This window comes from Canis lupus, chromosome 20 (genome assembly GCF_003254725.2).
Source record: "Canis lupus dingo isolate Sandy chromosome 20, ASM325472v2, whole genome shotgun sequence".
NCBI classification, from domain to species: Eukaryota; Metazoa; Chordata; class Mammalia; order Carnivora; family Canidae; genus Canis; species Canis lupus.
In genome coordinates this window covers 17,152,505-17,171,305 of record NC_064262.1, presented here as the reverse complement: position 1 = coordinate 17,171,305, position 18,801 = coordinate 17,152,505, and the positions used below count along the sequence as shown (strand labels likewise).

Below are 18,801 nucleotides of genomic sequence, written 5' to 3'. Positions count from 1 at the left end.
GAAGTCACACCAGGGAGAGTAGAAAAAACCAAAGTTCACTGTCTACCCCCATCTCCACATCAGGTTCAAGCCCTTTACCTGGGGACATGGTAATTGTACTCTATTCTATAACTGTGAATCCACTTCCCACTGGCTATCAAGATGAATAAAGAGAACCTGGGCCTAACTACCCAGTAGGGACCACAGCACTATTTTGGACCATGACTCTGCACACAGAGTAGAAAAGTATATGGGATTTTAAGCTCACCTTCCTTACTTGTATCAAATGATGACCAGTATATTGATCTTCCATCCCTTGCATGGCAGGAGATGGCTTAAGTAAATAACTTAGATTGGTCCATGGGAAAGAAAAAACAAAAACAAACAAAAAATACCAAAGAACTACCTGCGTGAGAAACTGGCAGAAGATAAAGGAATGAATGCCTATAAGAGAAGGCAAATATTTCTTGTCAATACAAGCAGGAGATTCAGAACCTTTGCAATGTAATTATTGTACTATAGTATGGAGGTGGGGGTTTTTTGTTTTGTATTTTGTTTTTGTCTTTGTTTTTGGTTTTGTGGTATAGGGTTTAAATGACTTATTGGGTTTATCTGTATATGAATATGGTAAATATTCTGAAAAACAGCATGGAAAAATATATTGCTAAAAATACTAATAATAAAAAATAGATTGGTAGGTCTTATTTAACTCCTGAAAGACAATAAATCCAATGCAATGCCTAAAAACAATCGAGTTTGTGAAAGAGGATTTTTACCTCCGTTTTGACCTTAGTCTGTAATTTCTAACAGATTAAATTCTTTTTTCTAGCTAATCTTTTAACTCAAGCAAAAGACCTGGTGGGGAAAGTATCCCACGATGGGAAACAAAACTACCCCCCACACAATAATGACTGTCCTGAGCAAGACCCCACATGATTTACCCTGAGACAATGATCTATCCCACCTTTACTGCTCACCTGCAAGTATGCACTGACCTTTGTTCTGCATTTTCCTTATATAAACCTAGAAGTATTTTCAGCACGTTGAAGACAGTCTTGGAGACATTACTTCAGTGTCATCCTGGTGTTGGCTTCACTAAAATAACTTCTTTCGTGTTTCACTACCCCTTGTCTCTCTGCCTTTGAATTTTGTCAGTGGTGAGTGACTGATCCTGGTTTGTTTGGGACCCCTGGAACTAGGTGCTTTTGCACCCTTGGGCCCGAGTTACATCTTACCCAGATTACATATCTGAGTTTGTGTTAACACAGTATATGACATATTAGCAATTTGTGATTTAAGTGTATGTCTGCTAATTTATTTTGTGGGAAAAGTCAATTGAGAACATGAATTATGGCCCCTAATCATTGCATAGAAAGGACTATTTATTCCATCGTTCTTTTTATAACTGCTAAAAATATGTCCCCAAAGAATGTACCATTATATTGTAATTAAAAAAGAAAAAATTGGAACGCCTGGGTGGCTCAGCGGTTGGGCTCCTGCCTTTGGCTCAGGTCGTGATCCTGGGATCTGGGATCAGGTCCCACATCGGGCTCCCTGCAAGGAGCCTGCTTCTTCTTCTGCCTAAGAATCTGCCTCTCTCTCACTCAGTCTGTGTCTCTCATGAATAAATAAATAAATCTTAAAAAAAATAAAAATAAAAATAAATAAAAAAGAAAAAATAAAGTCTGTATGCATTGTCTAGACTTATGCCACACTTTAAGAATGCAAGGATGGCAAATACCCAGCATACGAGAAGCATTTCTTCTGTCATATCAATGACAAACATCATTAATAATCACTTTGTCTTTTCCAGCTGAACTCAGATACAAGATTGGAATCCCTCAGTCACAGTATTTCAAAGAGTCACTACCAATCAGATGAGTTATTTCATGAAAGAAAGACTTTTTGTCATGCACATCCCTTTTATTAAAGAAACTATCCATAGGGAATAATCTTATCTAGGAATCTATAGTGAATAAAAATGATTTTGGGGGCAGTCCTGGTGGCACAGCGGTTTAGCGCCGCCTGCAGCCCAGGGCATGATCCTGGAGACCCTGGATAGAGTCCCACGTCAGGCTTTCTGCATGGAGCCTGCTTCTCCCTCTGCCTGTGTCTCTGCCTCTCTCTCTCTCTCTCTCTGTGTCTCTATGAATAAATAAATAAAATCTTAAAAAAAAAATGATTTTGGGAGGTGCCTGGGTGGCTCCATCTGTTAAGCAGCCAACTTTTGGCTCAGGTCATGATCTCAGGATCCTGGGATCAAGCCCCACATTGGGCTCCAAGCTCAGTGGGTAGTCTGCTTCAGGAGTCTCTCTCTCCCTCTGCCCCTCCCCCTACTCACACACACACTCTCTCTGAAATAAATAAATAAATAAATCTTTAAAAAGATGATTTTGATGTTAGCAAACTAACTCAAACTATTTTGCTCTAATAGTTTTTCACTCACTTAGCTACATAGTTAAGATGTATTTCAGTTTTAGCTTTTAATAAACAATAAGCTTTCATCTATTTGAAGACATAAGTTTTCAATTAACTGTCAAGTACAGTCTTCTTTTCTTTTCCCTGTGGTGTTTTTTTTTTTTTTTTCTCTAAGTGGTGATAAGCAGCTACCTTCTCCTATCTGACATCAAGCTTCCTGAGCAATTCTGTGTTATTTCCTAATAATTCAAGCATACCTCCCAGGTAGGTCTTTCATTAGCTTGTCTTGAGTCTGTTGCTTTTCTTTGCTCTAATCACCATAGATGAAAAGATGAGGAATATGGATTTTATACCTGTGTCACATATCTGGACCTGTGGTAAATAGGAAGTATTGGCAGCAGCCTCAACTCAGCCACATAAACCTAGGAGATATTATTTCCTAGGATTGGTTGAGCTGTCTGAATGTCTATAAATGCTGGTCCAGCAAAAACAATGGATACTTACTATATCATTCATTCTTATTTTTTTTGACTATTTTGAAATTTTTCTGGTGACACAGATTACTTAGGGAAAAGACTAAATAGTTACAATAAAAAGACCTCAAAAGATACTGGCTCAAAGAATAGGGAAGTTCGTTTTTTCATGGTAGTATGTGGGCTATAGTTCCTAGACTCATGAGGGACTCATGAGGGACTCAGGATAATGGGGGTTCTTTTGTCAGCTTCAACATGAATATTTCATTATTATAGGCTCACTAGAAGGAAATAGAAGAATGAATCTAGATTACCTTTAAGAAGATGACCTAGTCGTTGTTAATAGCATTTCTCCTCATGTCTCTTAGGTGAGAACCTAGCCATGGGGCCAATCTTGGTCACAAGGGTGAATGTGAAATGTAGTCTCTCTCTCTCTCTCTTTTAGTGAGAGTAAAGGAAAGTTGAGTGATAGTACAAAGAGAGAGAGGACACAAGAGGTTGCCCTGAAATGTAGTCTTTAGGTAGGTGGCTATGTGGCCAGGAAGGAAAAAAAAAAAAAAAAGAACATATTTGTGGGATGAGGGGGTCAGGACAAGGAGGGAAGCAACCAGCAGCCTGCCATAAGCTCTTATATTAAGGATACCCACTGAGTCTCTCCTTTCTCTCTACCAAATTTTCTTTATTCTAAGAGTGTGAAAACCAATTTCCAAAATCAATTGGACAAAATAGAAGAAAATCAACTAAGACCTTCATTTTGGCTATTTGTCTCTGTAAAGATCAGCCCTTATTCTTCTACTATCATTCACCATCTCACTATTTAACATTTATCTTGTTTGCTATGGCAAAATTGGAATAAATACAACTATCTTTCAAGATGGCAGTGTCCTGTCATATTCTAAAATCATACAAGAATATCTATATATTAATTATTAACAAGATTAAGTATATATATATGAATTCTAGGCATATATATATATATATATATATATATATATATATGAATTCTAGACCACTAACCTGGAAATCTTGAGAAAAAAAATTTTAAATATTTTATTTATTTATTCATGAAAGACACATAGAGAGAGAGGCAGAAACATAGGCAGAGAAGTCGGCTCCCTGTGGGGAGCATGCTTTAGGACTTGATCCCAGAACCCTGGGATCACAACCTGAGCCAAAAGCAGATGCTCAACCAATGAGTCACCCAGATGCCCCTTGAGAAAATTTCTGAACCTTGCCCTTCTCAACTATAAAAGGAAGCTATTGGAAAATATGCTGCCTGAGGTACTTTCCAGATTGAAAAGATTTTGTATCATGTTGGATATAGAGAGATTTAAATGAAATTCCCATCCTCCAAAACTAGGAAGACTCTTCCCAATAAATGGATTCATACTCTAAAACTGTTCTCGGTCCACTGAGATAAGACTTCACTGCACAGGACTTTGGAGCAAACCACCAACAGGAGGGTAAGGTAGTTATAATGAGCATTTGAGCATTTCTGTTTAGAGGGCAAGAAATCTTCTTGATCTTTAGAAGTGATCAACAAATGCCTTAAAGCATGAGATTTGATAACAGTATGATCATAGCTACATAAGTATATTGTTATTAATGTCTGTAAATTACCTAGCCCTTTAAAAAATCCAGTGAAAAAAAAAAAAAACAAAACAAAACAAAAATAAATAAAAAAATAAAAAATAAAAAATCCAGTGAAAATATGTGGTTCTGTGACCTGCTAAGGCTGAATCACATGTATTAATGATCCATGGGGTGAAGTACAAGACATTACCTTTTTATTTGTCCCCAAATGATTGCCCTTTGATTTTTAATACATGTCCTTTTGTTCTTGTATTAAAGGACAAGTTAAAGGAGTATCGACACAAAGTTTACTCTGCAGAATTAATATGATCTTCTTTAGCTTTCTTAGTATCTAAGCTGAAGGTAGCTGCTATGTACTTCCAAGGTTGCCTTTGAGGACTTACCTCTCAGTGGAACATGCTGCTTTACTTTAGGACAGTAGTTGGCCAGAAAATCCCCATGGATCTGTGACTATTCAGAACTGCTAGACTGAAATGCCATTTCGAAAACTACAGCTCTTCCGCTGAACAATTTTTCTAGGAACATTGCCATATCACTAGCTACCCAGCTTTGCCAAAAGGCAATACTCCTCCAATGGTCCTGGCTCTGGGAATGATACCAAATGATGGTTCAAGCTGGGGATAGGCAGTAAATCAGCAGTAAAAGCTGAAAAATACCCCAGCTCTTAATACCTTTTCTTTTTTTTCCAGATGACTGGCCTATCTCTCTCACCTTCTGCTTCTATTCATGAAAGACCTCCTTTCTCCCCTTCATTTGTGGTCTAATAGTCATATTTTCATTTTACATGGCCTTCCTCAATTGTGAGAGATAAATTCACACCTTTCAAAGCTAATGCAACCAAATTTCCATGTGACTTGTAAGAAATCTAGTCTTTCTTTAGCACTCCCGTGCAACTGTGTGATGCCTGATAGATTAGGATTATTTGTTGAGTGGGAACTGAGTCTGAACAAAGTGTCAGACAGGAGGATGGGAGCCAAGGGAGGGTTTCAAAGCAGCAGCAGAAGGCAGTTTCACTTGAATCTCCACTCTGGTTGAGGCTGCCTTCTGGTCTCGGGTTCCAGCCTTCCAGGAATCTGAGGGAATGAGCTGTTTTAAGTTCTTTGGGTCAAGAAAGGCTGCATTTGTGGCCTGTCTTTGGAAATGTATTTAAAAAAGAAAAAAAGAACCTATCCCTGGAGGTAACATCTATGAAGTGTTGGAAGTGGAAATTTATGAAGTTTGGATGTGGAAATTTAAGTCATTTGCTTCTATTTTGCATTTCTTTAAAAAGACCTCCTTAGCTGGCTAATTTTTTTTTCTTTTAAATACTGTTTTCCTATCTTGGTTAATCATTTGTATTCCTTCCTCCCTTCCTTCTTCCCTTCTTTCCCTTCTTCCTTTTTTCCTTATCTTCTTTTCCTTTCTCCCTCGCTTAAAATTTATTTGCCTCGAGTAAAGCATATCATGTATGTATAGACTTAATGGCTGCCTCTACTAAGTTTTGGACTTATTTTTGGGCTATTGTTTCCTCATTTATATGCAGTGTCAGAGACTCAGAAATATGCTATTTTCCTTTCAAGAAAATTTGTATTTAAGAACTGACCCTTCATCTTTTTGTTTCAGATATGATGCCTTGATATTCCTTGATATATTTTTGGATATTTGATTTTAAAAGAAGCAGCTAGTCTTGTTTGTTGTATTTTCTACTGTACTCTAGCACCTTGAACAATGACTGATAAATACTAGGATCTCTCTTCCTCTCTCTTTCTCTATATAGCTATAGGTATCTATATATCTTTACGACATGATCTATATCATCTCCTCACAATAATCCTAATGTCAAAAAACAAATCACAGAGAAAAGAAGAGTTGTATATGGAGGAGAAGAGTATTCTATCGGTCTGGCCAGGATTGAGTTCTGAGTCTTTTGGTCAGAGAATGTTTACCCAGAAGGTGGTCAACTTCTGAGTTCAACTCAGCTTTGTGTCTCCTTTACCTTGGAAATGTTTCCTTATATTTTCCCTGTTGGAATTTCATTCAATATCCTATCTTTGTTTCAACTTTAGAAAACATTCCGTGTGAATAATGATGCCTCGGGCAAAGAAATTACTCTAGCAGTACAATTTAAACTCAGGACTAATCCTGCCCTCACTTGCATTTGCAATTTGCAATGCAGTCAGTAAGAATTGAGCCCACACATGAACTGACAGAGTCATGGCTCCAAGGTTAGCAATTATTAAAGTTTAAAAGTCCACTAATTCATTTTCAAAATATTTTATTCAGTTGCTTCTGAAGCAGAATTCTGAATTGCCTTTCCTCTATCGGCTACTATAGTAGTATCCAACTCTGAGGGAAGCTCACAGCTCTAAATGTCCTCATTGTTCAATGCACAGAAGAGAACAAAACCAGACTGTAAAGTCAATTTTACTGCTTTAGAGGAGTAAAAATTGGAAGTCAATGATTCTCTTACCATCAAAGAGAACTTAAATTCAACAGAATTTTTTAAAGTGGCATTGTGTGAAAAATTTGGAAAATATCACGGTGTGAAAAAAAAAAAAAAAGAAACGGAAAAAGAAAGGAGTGTATAAATAACTTAGTCTGCAAAAGCCTGTAACTTTCCCTCATTAATTTTGGAATCGTAAAATAAAATTTACATGTTTCGGTGGAATTGATCAAGCATCAGAAATGGCCTTTTGTAAGTGGAAATAAGCACACAGGGCTTTCTTCTACCCTATAATAGTGAATCAATACAAAATAAATAGGAAAAACTTTATGGAACAATGTGGTGAAACTGCAGATCATAAGTATTAAGACAAAATTTAAAAAAAGGTTAACAGGTGGAAGGTGCCCAAATTTCTGTAGGCAATGATCTGTTAGCTTATCGTAGCAGCATCTTTTGTAAAGAGCAAGCCTCATCACACCTATAAATAAGGAAGGAAAGCAAAAAGGGTATTTTTAATAGGTACATGGTACCACACCCTTCCAACAGGCAGCGATGGAGGAAAACCAGACCGGCGACCCGTGTCTGGAATACGTACTGAGTGAAACCATAGGGAGGGGCAGGTGTTGTTTCTTTTCTTTCCGTTTTTTTTTTTTTTTTTTTTTAATTCGGTTTTGCAGATTAAAGGGACAGCCATCCTACCTCTTTTGACCATAGATGTTGAAAATGACGAGTGAAGTTTTGGCTTCGTCCCTTGCTTTTTCACCGTGAAATAAGTCTTAAGCCTGTAGCGCTCTCTCTCCCTCTCTCCCTCCCTCTCTCTCTCTCTCTCTCTCTCTCTGTGTGTCCCAAGGGAGTGTGCAAAGGGAGGGAAAATCAGCCGCGTGGGTGAGGGCGGGGCGCAGAAGCGAGGACGGGCGCAGAGGCGCTGGCCAGCCTCGGCCCGGAGGGCGTGGATCCGGGCTCAGCCAGCAGGTCCCGCGCGCTCGCGGCCACTGCCCGGGGCGGGAGGGGCCCGGGGGGTCTCCGCCGGCCAGAAACTCCCTTGGGTCCGCGCGGAGCCGCTGGACACCGCACGTGCGTCCCCGGGCGCCAGCCAGCGAGGCGAGAAGTTTCCCGGAGGGAAGGTGGGCGCAGCTCGGCGGGCGCAGACGGCTCAGGGGTGCCTGGGTGGGGGTCACTGTGCACCTGCTTTGCTAGCCCCGCGGGTTCCCCCCGCAGCCGGGCAGCCAACTCGCGGGGCGTGAGGCACGGCGGGTTGGGGCTTTGCCGGTGGGAGGGGTCAGCTCCCCGGACAGGCGGGGGTGCGCAACAGGGCCCCATCCTTGCCTAAAGCGGGGGGTAGTCCGAGGTCTCTCAACCCCAACCCGGTAAGAGACACCCCCGTTCCCAGCCCCGCCCTCTGGTGGCTGAGGCCGGATTCGAACCCAGCGCCGGGTCCGCGGGATACAGTGAAGCGGCTCCACGAATCCCCCAGCTCCCACTCTCTCCGCCTGCTGACGGGTAGGTCAACCCTCTGCCTTTGCTCCAGCCTCCCCCCGCCCCACCCCCGCGCAGCGCCCCCGACCCCCTGGGGAGCATCCCAGACCGGCCCGGGGATTGCAGCCCTCTCTCCAGTAGGGCGTCCGAGGTTGGCCTGGGTTTGGGGTCAGCCCTGATGGCGCCCCTCCCCGCCCGTGACCATCTCATGGGTCGTAGCGCCCCGTTTCCCTCCGCACCGCACCCCGCCCCCGTCTCGCTCCCATTCCCGGGGGAAGATTCCAGGTGCTGGTTGGGGTTCTGCGCTCGCCGCCGCCAGCTCGAAAAGGGAGGCTCTGAGGACCGCAGGGTTGGGGCGGGGGCAGCGAGAAAACGGGGAGGTTCAGGAGTTCCCCGGTGTGTGTGTGTGGGGGGGGCGGGTAGGGGCCAGGCCGGGGGCGTGGTTGCCATGGCTCCTTGGTAGCAGAGCTGGGGGAGCTAGAGATGCCAGTCACGGATGGTCCCTTCTCCTTTGTGCCTCTCTCTCTCTCTCTCTCTTTTTTGAGTGAGAGTGTGCGTGGGGAGGGAGAAAGTGATTAATTTGGAGAGCAGGGATTGGAGCCTGGCGGCTGGGAGGCTGGGGGACGCCGGCCCCTGGATTCCTACCCGCTCGCTCGCCGTGAGAGCCGCACTTTCTCAGTCGGGGCCGGGGCTGAGGAATTCCTGCGAGGACCCCGGGGCAGAAGACGCCGCCGTGGCGCGGGCGCAGGTACCCACGCCCCGCAGCCGCGCCTTGGGGCGAGCGCGGGCAGGCGGGCCCGGGAGGTGATGGAGGCGAGCGGCGGGGGGCAGGTGTCTAGGGGCGCGGCGGGGGGTGGGGGCTCGCGGCTCAGCCCTCAGCCAGGGGCCTGGGGCTCAGCCCCGCCCTTGGGGACCTCGGAGGGGCCTCCGGGGCCGGCAAGTGGCCACCTGGGCACGCGCGTGCGCGGCGGCGCGCCCTCCGGAACGCCCGCGGTGGGGGCGGGGGGGCACTTGTGCGCGTGCGCGCGGAGGTGGGCAACCGGGGAGCCACCTGGCCTCCCGCCAGGCCCACAGTCTCCCGCGGCGCCCAGGTGGGTCCCGGCTCCAGCTCCAGCGTCTCTGTGATGTGTGATTTTTGGACGTGCCATTTAACTGCTCCGTGCCTCGGTTTCCCCTTTTCAATACTAACGATAGTATCAGTTACACTTTGCTCATTGGGCTTTTGCAGGACTGGAATGAGATAATGCAAGAAGACAGTTGAGCTTCGTGTTTAATGCTTAATAAATAAACCCCCCTAAATTAGTTATGGTTGCTGATGGCGTTACTGTTACTATTAATTGATCCTCAATTTAATTAGATACGGTGCATTCTCATTTCTCCGCACCTTTATAGAAGGCAAAATACCGTGTTTCCTAATTTGGGAGAATATGGGTGGGTATTGAATATTACTGCCCCGTACAACTCCTACAGAGCTCTGGTTTGCAGCAGATCGGAAGATATAAAATGACCAATAGCTGGTCACGTTGGCTTGTCAGTAAATGGATGCAGAGAGAAGCTTAGAAAGCTATTTGGGAAAACTTTTAGTAACAAGGGGGGAAAAAAACAAACGAGTTTATTCTACAGCTTTGTGTGTAAGACTAGGTCCTCTTTCACAGGCTGAGGTTGCAGTTAGGTTTGTCTTAATTTCAGTATCTAGTGATGGGCCACTCTATGGCTTTCATGATTCAACTTGGTTCTGGAGTCTAGTGTATAACCCAGCTTTCCATTTTATGGCCTTAAGTGCTGTGGTGGATTTATCTGTAGTAAAGGCAGAGAGTATAGAGTATAATCATTCCTTGCAAGCTCCTGGATATTGTCAGTGAATAAATGAAGAAAAATAGTTATTTCTTGGCAAGTGTGAGTACTGGCTATGGCAGTTCATTAAAAATCTCTTTCTGGGCATGTTTTTACCCACATCACTGCAGAGGAGTAGGACTATGATGATTAATACATGTTTTTCAGATTGTTCTCTGTTGTATCTATACTTATGGGTCTTTTAAAGAAAAGACTGCCGATGTTTATTGCTACCTCATGGTTTTATTAGGTGCTCCAACTTATCTGGTGATGAGCAAAACATCCCATGGGCCTAATTGTAAGAATGACAAGATTTGATATTGCACATTATATATTTATTACCTTTAAGCTAATTAATTTCATTTACTGGATTGGTTTTAAATACAGTTTAGAAATATCACTTGCTTATTAAAATATAGGCGTGTCTTGTTGGATCTGAGACAACTAAAACTGGACATGTGTTCCCATCACAAAGTTCCCTAAGACTTTTACAAAATAGACCTGACCTCGGAAAATATTTGCTGGATAAAATATAGCTTACTTTTGAAGATTTTGAAGATAGGTTGTTTGACCAAAAATTACTTTGTTGAAATAATTAGACTGGTTCATTTTTTTTTTAAATGGAGGATTAAATAAGGATAATGATCAAGACTGATTTGTGATTCTGCTAGGGGTTTTGGGGGGTTTTATTGTTGTTTGTTTGTTTTAATCTCATAAAGGAAAATTAAGTGATAGAGGGGGCTGGATGGCATCGTAATTGAAGGAATGAGTGTCAGGAAGCCCAAGGAATATCAATTCAGATAGTAGAGTATTGCTTTAAGTTTGACTTTTGCATGACAACACCCCCTTCTTCACAGTGAATATGTCATCTTTAAAAGGTACCTTGAGGAATTAGTGTGACAGCTTGCCTGAAATTCATATGATCATTTACATATTGTTTCCCAGGAGCATTGGCATTAAATGTTTCATTTGTTGGAAATTACTTTGCACTTTGATTTATGACCGCCTACAGTGCCATGGAGTCTAATGCATTTGAGAAACAAAAATTTAGCTTTTTATCATTTTGTATTTTCCCCCGAAAATCTAAGCAGTAATGCACATGGAAAGCTTAAGTTAGGCCAAAGACAAAGGGTGACACATAGAAAACCATGACAGATCTGGAGGTATTGAGTCCTGAATTTGGGGAGCTAATTGACATGCAACGGTATAAGCTAGAGGAGGAAGTTGTCTCTATACTAAGACTGTTTTCAATGATGTGCTGTATTATCTGATTTAATCAGCGTTGCTTGTTATTTTTTCAAACCGAGACCGAGAATACTATATTTTCAATTATGAACATTTTGATTACAGCTTCATTGTAACTAACTAATTCAGTCTGAAGAGAATGCAATTATTATGGTGATTTACATACAATATGCTAAGTTAACACAGCTAATGAGTGAAAGCATAATATTCTTTCTATTCATTCCTGGAAAAATATTGTGCTAAGCATTCTTTTAAAGAAAGGATTACATTATTCGCCAGTATTTTATGTCTACCTACAAGTAGAATTGGCATTGAGCCATTTTCTCTGCTATTGAAGTAAAATCTCTCATGTTTTGGCGACCATGCCTCTCCCCCTCTTTGGGATGCCAGGGAGAATGGAAACAATTCCCAATTTAATTAGATATGGTGCTTTCTCCTTTCTCTACATCTTTATTGGAGGAAAGATTCTGTATTTTCTAATTTTGGAGGCTGGTTAACACCTTAAACATTACTAATTACTGCAGTTTATTTTATGTGTGTCGCAATAGTGTAGTTAGTTAATTATAGCTTTCTCATTAGCACCATGTAGAGAATAATGAATTAACACATCCCTTTGATCGAAAGAACATCTAAGTTTATCTTCTGAGAATAAAAGTGTTATTGTGTTACCGAAAGTCACTATAATTTTCCCAAGAAACAAATTGGTTGGAGTTCTCTAGCACTGGGATAGGAAGCTTGATGAATGAGTTGGATTGATCACAAACAAGAGGGAGTAGAGCTGTGGTTGCTTGGCAACCTAACATTATTCTGCAATTTCTTCTGGTATATTTATCCAGTAAACTAGAAAATTCTGTTTTGTTAACGAATGTTTTTAGTCAGTGCACAAATAGACCATAACTAATTGAGATTTTATGTATTGTGGATAAAAAATGATTCTGCTTACCTTCCTATTGTGTTTAGATAATACAAATACAAAGAAAATGCATATTCTGTTTTCAATTTTTGAAATTTTCTGTGAAAAAAGTATTATTTTCATTTTTATAATAGCTTGTTATCTCTTTGAAAATGAAATTATTAGGAATACGTATGTGTGTTTATGTGTATATTTATACACAATTTTTCAGTAAGAATCAGAGATAGAGTTTGAACTGAGATGAATTCTTCAAAAATTGTAGTTTGCTGGTTAAACTGAAAATAGAGGTAAATTTAAGAAGGCATAAATATCCAATCCAAATGATGCTGCCAGATGATGGTAATAATAAATGTGTTGAATTTGGCAACTATATAAATGTACTCTCTTCTTTAAACAGAATTTCCTTTCCTGGTGATCTTAACTGTTCTCTCTTCTGATGTTTGGGTACATCTCATTTTCTCCATAGTTGCAAAGTAGGAGCTAAGCAAAACCATCAGCTGCCCATCTTCTAATCCAACTTTCCCTAACTCTAGGGACTACACAGTACCACTTTCCTATGCAGCCTGTGAATTTTAGTGCTCATCAAAATTCCTTTCTCATATCTTAACATTCTTGGGGACACACGTTCCATTTTATGTATCTCATAAACCTTATATTGTCTGGCACAGTGGGAAACAAACTGGTGCACTGGCTATAGTAATCAGGCTGCCTGGGTTCAAGATCAAAGTCGACTAACTCCTTGGTATGTGACCTTGGCTAAGTCATTTTAATCCAACGCTGATTTCTTCTGTGGAATGGAGGTTGATATCCATGCCAGCTTGTATGCATTATTGTGAGCATAATATGAGGCAATCTTTATAGACAGCTTAGTAGAACTTACTGAGCACTCAATAAATTCTGGCTTTTAATTACAGTAATTATCTATGTATTCCATATTCAGTATATGAATGTATAAAGATAGATAGATGTGTGTGTGTATCCCTTTGTATGTGAATAAGTGTGAACTGTCATCATGGCACAGTTGAATGGAAAATTGTTGATACCTACATCAATTATACACACATATACTCACAGTGATTGTTACACATATTTGAAAGATCCTAAGAGTACTCGTTCTCAGGATTGACTGACATGAGAATCACCTGGAGAGATTCTTAAAACTACCAACTCAGATGATTAATAATCATAATCCCTGGGGATGGTGACTAAGAAAGACTTCGGGTTTTTTGGAAGCTTTGGTGAGAATAATGCACTGGAGGGTTGAGTACCACCAACTTAGGTTGGGGTAGTCTTTAAGGTCATGTTGGCCTAAGGCACTGACTTGCAGTTACCTCGGTGTCATGAAACGTGGTTGGAATAGAAAAAAAAAAAAAAGAAAAAAAAAAAGCTTCAGCAAACCCCTGAGGTTTTTCTTACTAATCCCTCTGGTTTAAAAAGCATTTTAGTCTCTGAAGAGCTCAAATGCACTTTTCATTTACTGTGTATGATTTCATTTCTCAGCCAAATGTCTCTGTGAAGATGGTAGGCAAGAAGTCATTATCCTGATTTTGCAGATGAATGGAGTGAGCCATACTGGAATTAAATAATTTGATTAGATTCATACATTTAGAACAGATCCAGATTCCTGTGACTTTCGAGTCCGGATGTTTCTCTGTTTTGCCTTGAGATTTCAAATGAGAGAGAATTATTTTTTTAGGACTAAATAATTGTGTAAGAAAAGTTGTATAGATGTGAATTTCCATCTTTCTTGTAATCAGGCACTGCAATGAAAAACAGATTTTTTTTTTCTTCTAAAGAAGAGGCAGCATAGTCTAGGTAGGATCTAAATTAACGTCCTTTGGACTGAACCTAGCCTACATAGGTGTTTTATTTGGCCCAAGGAATGTTTAAGAAGTATTTCAGCCAATATTTAAAAACGAAGGATTTAAATAAATAAATAAATAAATAAAAAAAACCAAGGATTTCACATAAAAATTCATATTTCTTACTTATGTTTAAAAACTTGATATTCTCACAATATTGAACCTGAGTGTTCAGAGTGCCATTGGCTGAACGTGAAGAACATGTCCCCTTGGCAGTCTTCAAGGACCCAGAGTTTTGTGTCTTCTCTGAGTAACACTTGGTCTCCTCTTGCTTTTATTTTTTAAGCATACTCAAAGAGACAATTGAAGGGAGTTTCGAGAAGGGACCACATCTTTTTGGGCAGGCTGAAGAGCTGTTACTGCCCCTCATCCAGTAGGACAGTAGGTAAGAGAAGTTACTGAGGAGGTGAGAGCAGCAGCTCCCGGAAAGGCTGCCAGCCAGGACCTGTAGTCAAGTGGCAGATGCAGATCTTCTGCTCCTTCCTTAGAGTGGCCAAAGTAACCAGGAGTCAGATGGCAGGGGAGCCTGGTAGAAGATGGTATGCAGAGATTGACTCCCTCTGCCCACAGTAGGTTGGAAGACTGTGGAGAACAGATTGGAATCTGGTAGGTTAATGAAGAATACCTAGCACACCTGGAGCCTTAAAATTTATGGAACACAAGCAATGAGGAAGGAGAACCTTTGAATTGCCAAATGTGGAACAAAATGGAAAATCATTAAATTTGTATTCAGGGTCCTCTTCTACTTTGCTTTGTCATTCTCTATCATTCTCTTCTTTCATTGCCCTAGGTGGGCATGTCCCCATTCAGAGGTGGTTTCAGCTGCAGTCTCCAAACTTCCAGACAATTTTGTATGTTCTTCTATATAATATCCTCTTTCCAAGATGAGAGCCGATGGCAGAGTCTGAAGGAAAAGGCATATTAAAGCCACTGTGGTAACAGGTTTGCATTTTTAGCAGACGCTCTTCCCTAACAAAAGCTTTTGCTGTAAGGGGTAAATCTGATGCCAGAGATTGCAGATGTTATGCCTGCAAAGTGGAGATGCCCTCAAATAACAACAGTCTTAACAGCTTAAAGTCACTGTAACCTGGACATTTGAATCTCTGGAGGGATCTCCCTCTTTGGTGTAGTGGTAGCAGGGTGAAGGATGAAGCAATAATCAGAGATGCATGGGTAGCACAGTGTTATGAGGCATCTGTGTTCCCTGGGGCTATGGGATGTAATCCACAGTGTAATGGAAGGTAAGTGGGTAAGAAAAATGTGGTGATTTTTGATCATTTGATGCAGTTAGAGTTGATTGTGAATTGTTTATTATTACATCGAAGACCTTTGCTAAAGAATGTAAAGTGATAGAATCGGCTTACTATAGAATGTTTTGTGTGCTGAGGTGTTCAAAGGAAAAAACACACCTCATACATGCAAGATTTCATGGTGAAGACCTTTTTTTGACACACTCAACACTACATTTCCATCCATTCAGGTTACTTTTCAAGATTTCTATTTAAAAAATTGTAATGCCTTGCATTATTTGGATGCTTTCAGCATTTTGGAGATTTTTTTTTTTTTCCATATCAGCTTTGTTTGCCTTTTACAGTGACATGATGAACAAAAAGGGACAAGTTGTTAGGCCATTTTATAGATGAAAAACAAGCAAGGTCTAATAGTGAAATCAAAATTAAGGCTCAGATATCCTGTTTGTGATCTAGTTCATGGCCCACACTACTGCTTTTAGATTTTATTTATTTATTTATTTATTTATTTATTTATTTATTTATTTATGAGAGAGGGAGAGGACAGTGGGAGTGATGGTGAGAGTGAGAGAGAGTCCTAAGCTGACTCTGTACTGAGCGCAGAGCCCAGAGTGGGGCTTGATCCCATGACCTGAGCTGAAACCAAGTCAGCCACCTAACTGACTGTACCACCCAGGTGCCCCTAGATTTTCTTATTTAAAGCAAAACAAATATATTATAGTTGATGAAATTTTATTTTATTATTTTTTAAAGGTTTGATTTATTTATTCATGAGAGACAGAGAGAGAGAGAGAGAGAGAGAGAGAGGCAGAGACATAGGCAGAGGGAGAAGCAGGCTCCATGTAGGGAGCCCGACGCAGGAATCGAACCCAGGACTCCAGGATCATGCCCTGGGCTGAAGGCAGGTGTTAAACTGCTGAGCCACCCAGGGATCCCTATAGTTGATGAAATTTTAAAAATCAGAGTTAATGTGTATACTGAAGGATGTAATGAGTCTAGGGGAAATATTGAAAATGTTACCAGTTATATATTTCCAAGGCTGAATGTAGCCCTGCCCAAAGTTAGGGAGATGTGATTTTTCTTTTTTTTCTTTTTAAAGATTTTTTTATTTATTTATTTATTTATTTATTTATTCATTCATTCATTCATTCATTCATGAGAGAGACACAGAGAGGCAGAGACACAGGCAGAGGGAAAAGCAGGCTCCATGCCTGCATGGAGCCTGATGTGGGACTCGATCCCGGGACTGCAGGATCATGCCTTGGGCTGAAGGGAGGCGCTCAGCCACTGAGCCACCCAGGCGTCCCTGATGTGATTTTTCCATAGCTTCTGTAATTGTACAGTATTGATCGATGGTTTGATTGATTGATTGTAGGTCCTATGAGATGTTGACCAGTCATTGAAAGAGCTTTTACTGAATAATTATTTTATATGAGAGACAGGACTAAGGCTGTGCCAGGCTGATACTTATATTATTTACTGACTATTTGATATATTTTGCACTCTCTGCATCAGTGATTTGTGTAGTGCTATTGTTATAATACCTGTTTTAAGCTGGATGACATAGACATAGGGGGCTTTTTGTGCAAGGTCATCTTGTTTGGCTTAGAAGTGGCAGAGCTAGGACTTACCAGGACTCACACTGAAAAGTAAAGTAAAATCTGAGTTCCTGTCCCAAATCCCTAAATGCTACCCTTTGAGTCTCTCATACAACTTCAGCACCCTGTGTCAATTCAGGGTGCTATAACAAAGTACCAGAGCGGAGTGGCTTAGAAACAACAGATTTATTTCCTATAGTTCTGGAGACTGGAAGTCTGAGATCAGGGTGCCAGCATGATCTGCTTGTGAGGCCTCCTTCTGGGTTGACTTTTCTTTGTATCTTCACAACAAGAATGGCAGAAGGAGCACCAGAGAGGTATGTGGGGTCTCTCTTCTCAGGGAACTAATCCCATTCATGAGGGCTTCACCCCATGACTTAATTATCTACCAAAGGCCATAGCTCCAAATATCATCACGTTGGAATTTGGGTCCCAATGTATGAATTTTGGGGGAGACTCAAACATTTAGTCCTTTGCACATTCTTTCTCTTCTGTATTGGACTTAATTTCCCAGGTGTGCAGCATCCATCAGTGCCCCGTTGATTAGCAGGATTCTCTAACTATAGTCTTCATCAAGGCCTCGTACTTGTCCCTGTTGTTTATCCAGATTTACCTGTTCTGTGTCTCATTATCTCTGTTAAACATGTAGAAAAGTAGATATAAAGGATTCTTTTAAGGTATTACATGAAAATGCATACTTATCCCAGGAATGGCAGCATTTTTTTTAAAAGATTTTATTTACTTATTTATTCATGAGAAATACAGAGATAGGCAGAGACACAGGCAGAGGGAGAAGCAGGCTCCCTTTGGAGAGCCTGATGCAGGACTTGATCCCAGGACCCTGGAATCACACCCTGAGCCAAAGGCAGATGCTTAACCACTGAACCACCCAGGTGCCCCAGAAGGTGCCCCAGAATGGCAGCATTTAAAAAGACTGTTTAAAAGCCTTAATGCAAAGGATTAATGGTGAGGGACTTCCATGTGGGAAGTACATTGGGAGAGGAGGACATTTGTGTTCTCTCCGAAATCTTGTCATGAAAGCATACTGTCCTATCCTGTCCCTCGGCACCAGTGTATGTAAAATTCAACCTTTACCCTCCCCAAAGCTTTCACTTGCCTTCATTACCATTTCTTATTTCTTGGCAGATATGTTCCTGATGCTGTCATATCAGTATGCATGGGTTTCCCTCACGTCTGGGTGTTATATATAACCAATTGCATTACACGGTTGGCATTTCCACAAAGGTGTGAGTATCTGCCACCCCAGATTAAGATAGAAATAGTTGGCAATGACAGATGTCATATGCCAGCCTGACTGTTCTTGAAAATGACATCTATCGTCATGATGGCACTATCTTTATTAACAGCTGTCAATTAAGATAAGGCTTTGAAGAAAAAAAAATCAATGCAATTCTAGGCATGGCCAGTATGGTCTTTGATGTTTTGGTTTGGGGTATTTAGAATCAAGTATTACTGTTATCTTTTAATATGCAAAATATAAGTAGCATTCTCAGATGCTGAGGAATTCCAACCCTTTTTCTAGAACAGAGGCAAAAATGTTTGCTTTCTACTTTGGCTAGACAGCCGATCCCCTTTCCATGGTTCTTATGGAATGGATTTGCTATAGGACTTTTATGTGGCCCATGTCTGCTTCTTTAGAGTACAGTACTTGGCTTCTCAAGAAATACATTTGTTTTGGTGTTATAAATCCAGAGACTTTCTAAAACCTGTTCTGTAAA

At 40.9% G+C, this 18,801-nt stretch overlaps 1 protein-coding gene and 1 long non-coding RNA gene across 16 annotated transcripts in view; one reads left to right on the top strand and one right to left on the bottom strand.

Annotated features, from left to right (window-relative positions):
* The window catches only part of LOC112662941 (uncharacterized), a 34,612-nt gene extending 25,335 nt beyond the window's left edge, over positions 1–9,277 (bottom strand). Inside the window, exon 1 of one of the 4 annotated variants that reach the window (XR_007404029.1) lies at positions 9,007–9,277. This is a non-coding gene — a long non-coding RNA (uncharacterized LOC112662941). The remainder of the gene's footprint in view (positions 1–9,006) is intronic. The other 3 variants (XR_007404028.1, XR_007404030.1, XR_007404027.1) reach the window with 3 other exon arrangements.
* CHL1 (cell adhesion molecule L1 like) overlaps positions 7,778–18,801 on the top strand; it is a 195,426-nt gene continuing 184,402 nt past the window's right edge. For 4 of the 12 annotated variants that reach the window (XM_025451589.3, XM_025451552.3, XM_025451586.3 and 1 more), the window contains exon 1: positions 8,843–9,109. The gene's annotated coding sequence lies outside the window, so the exon portion shown is untranslated. Of the gene's footprint in view, positions 8,010–8,275; positions 8,386–8,842; positions 9,110–18,801 lie in introns of those variants that run through there. The other 8 variants (XM_025451558.3, XM_035702509.2, XM_049097438.1 and 5 more) reach the window with 5 other exon arrangements.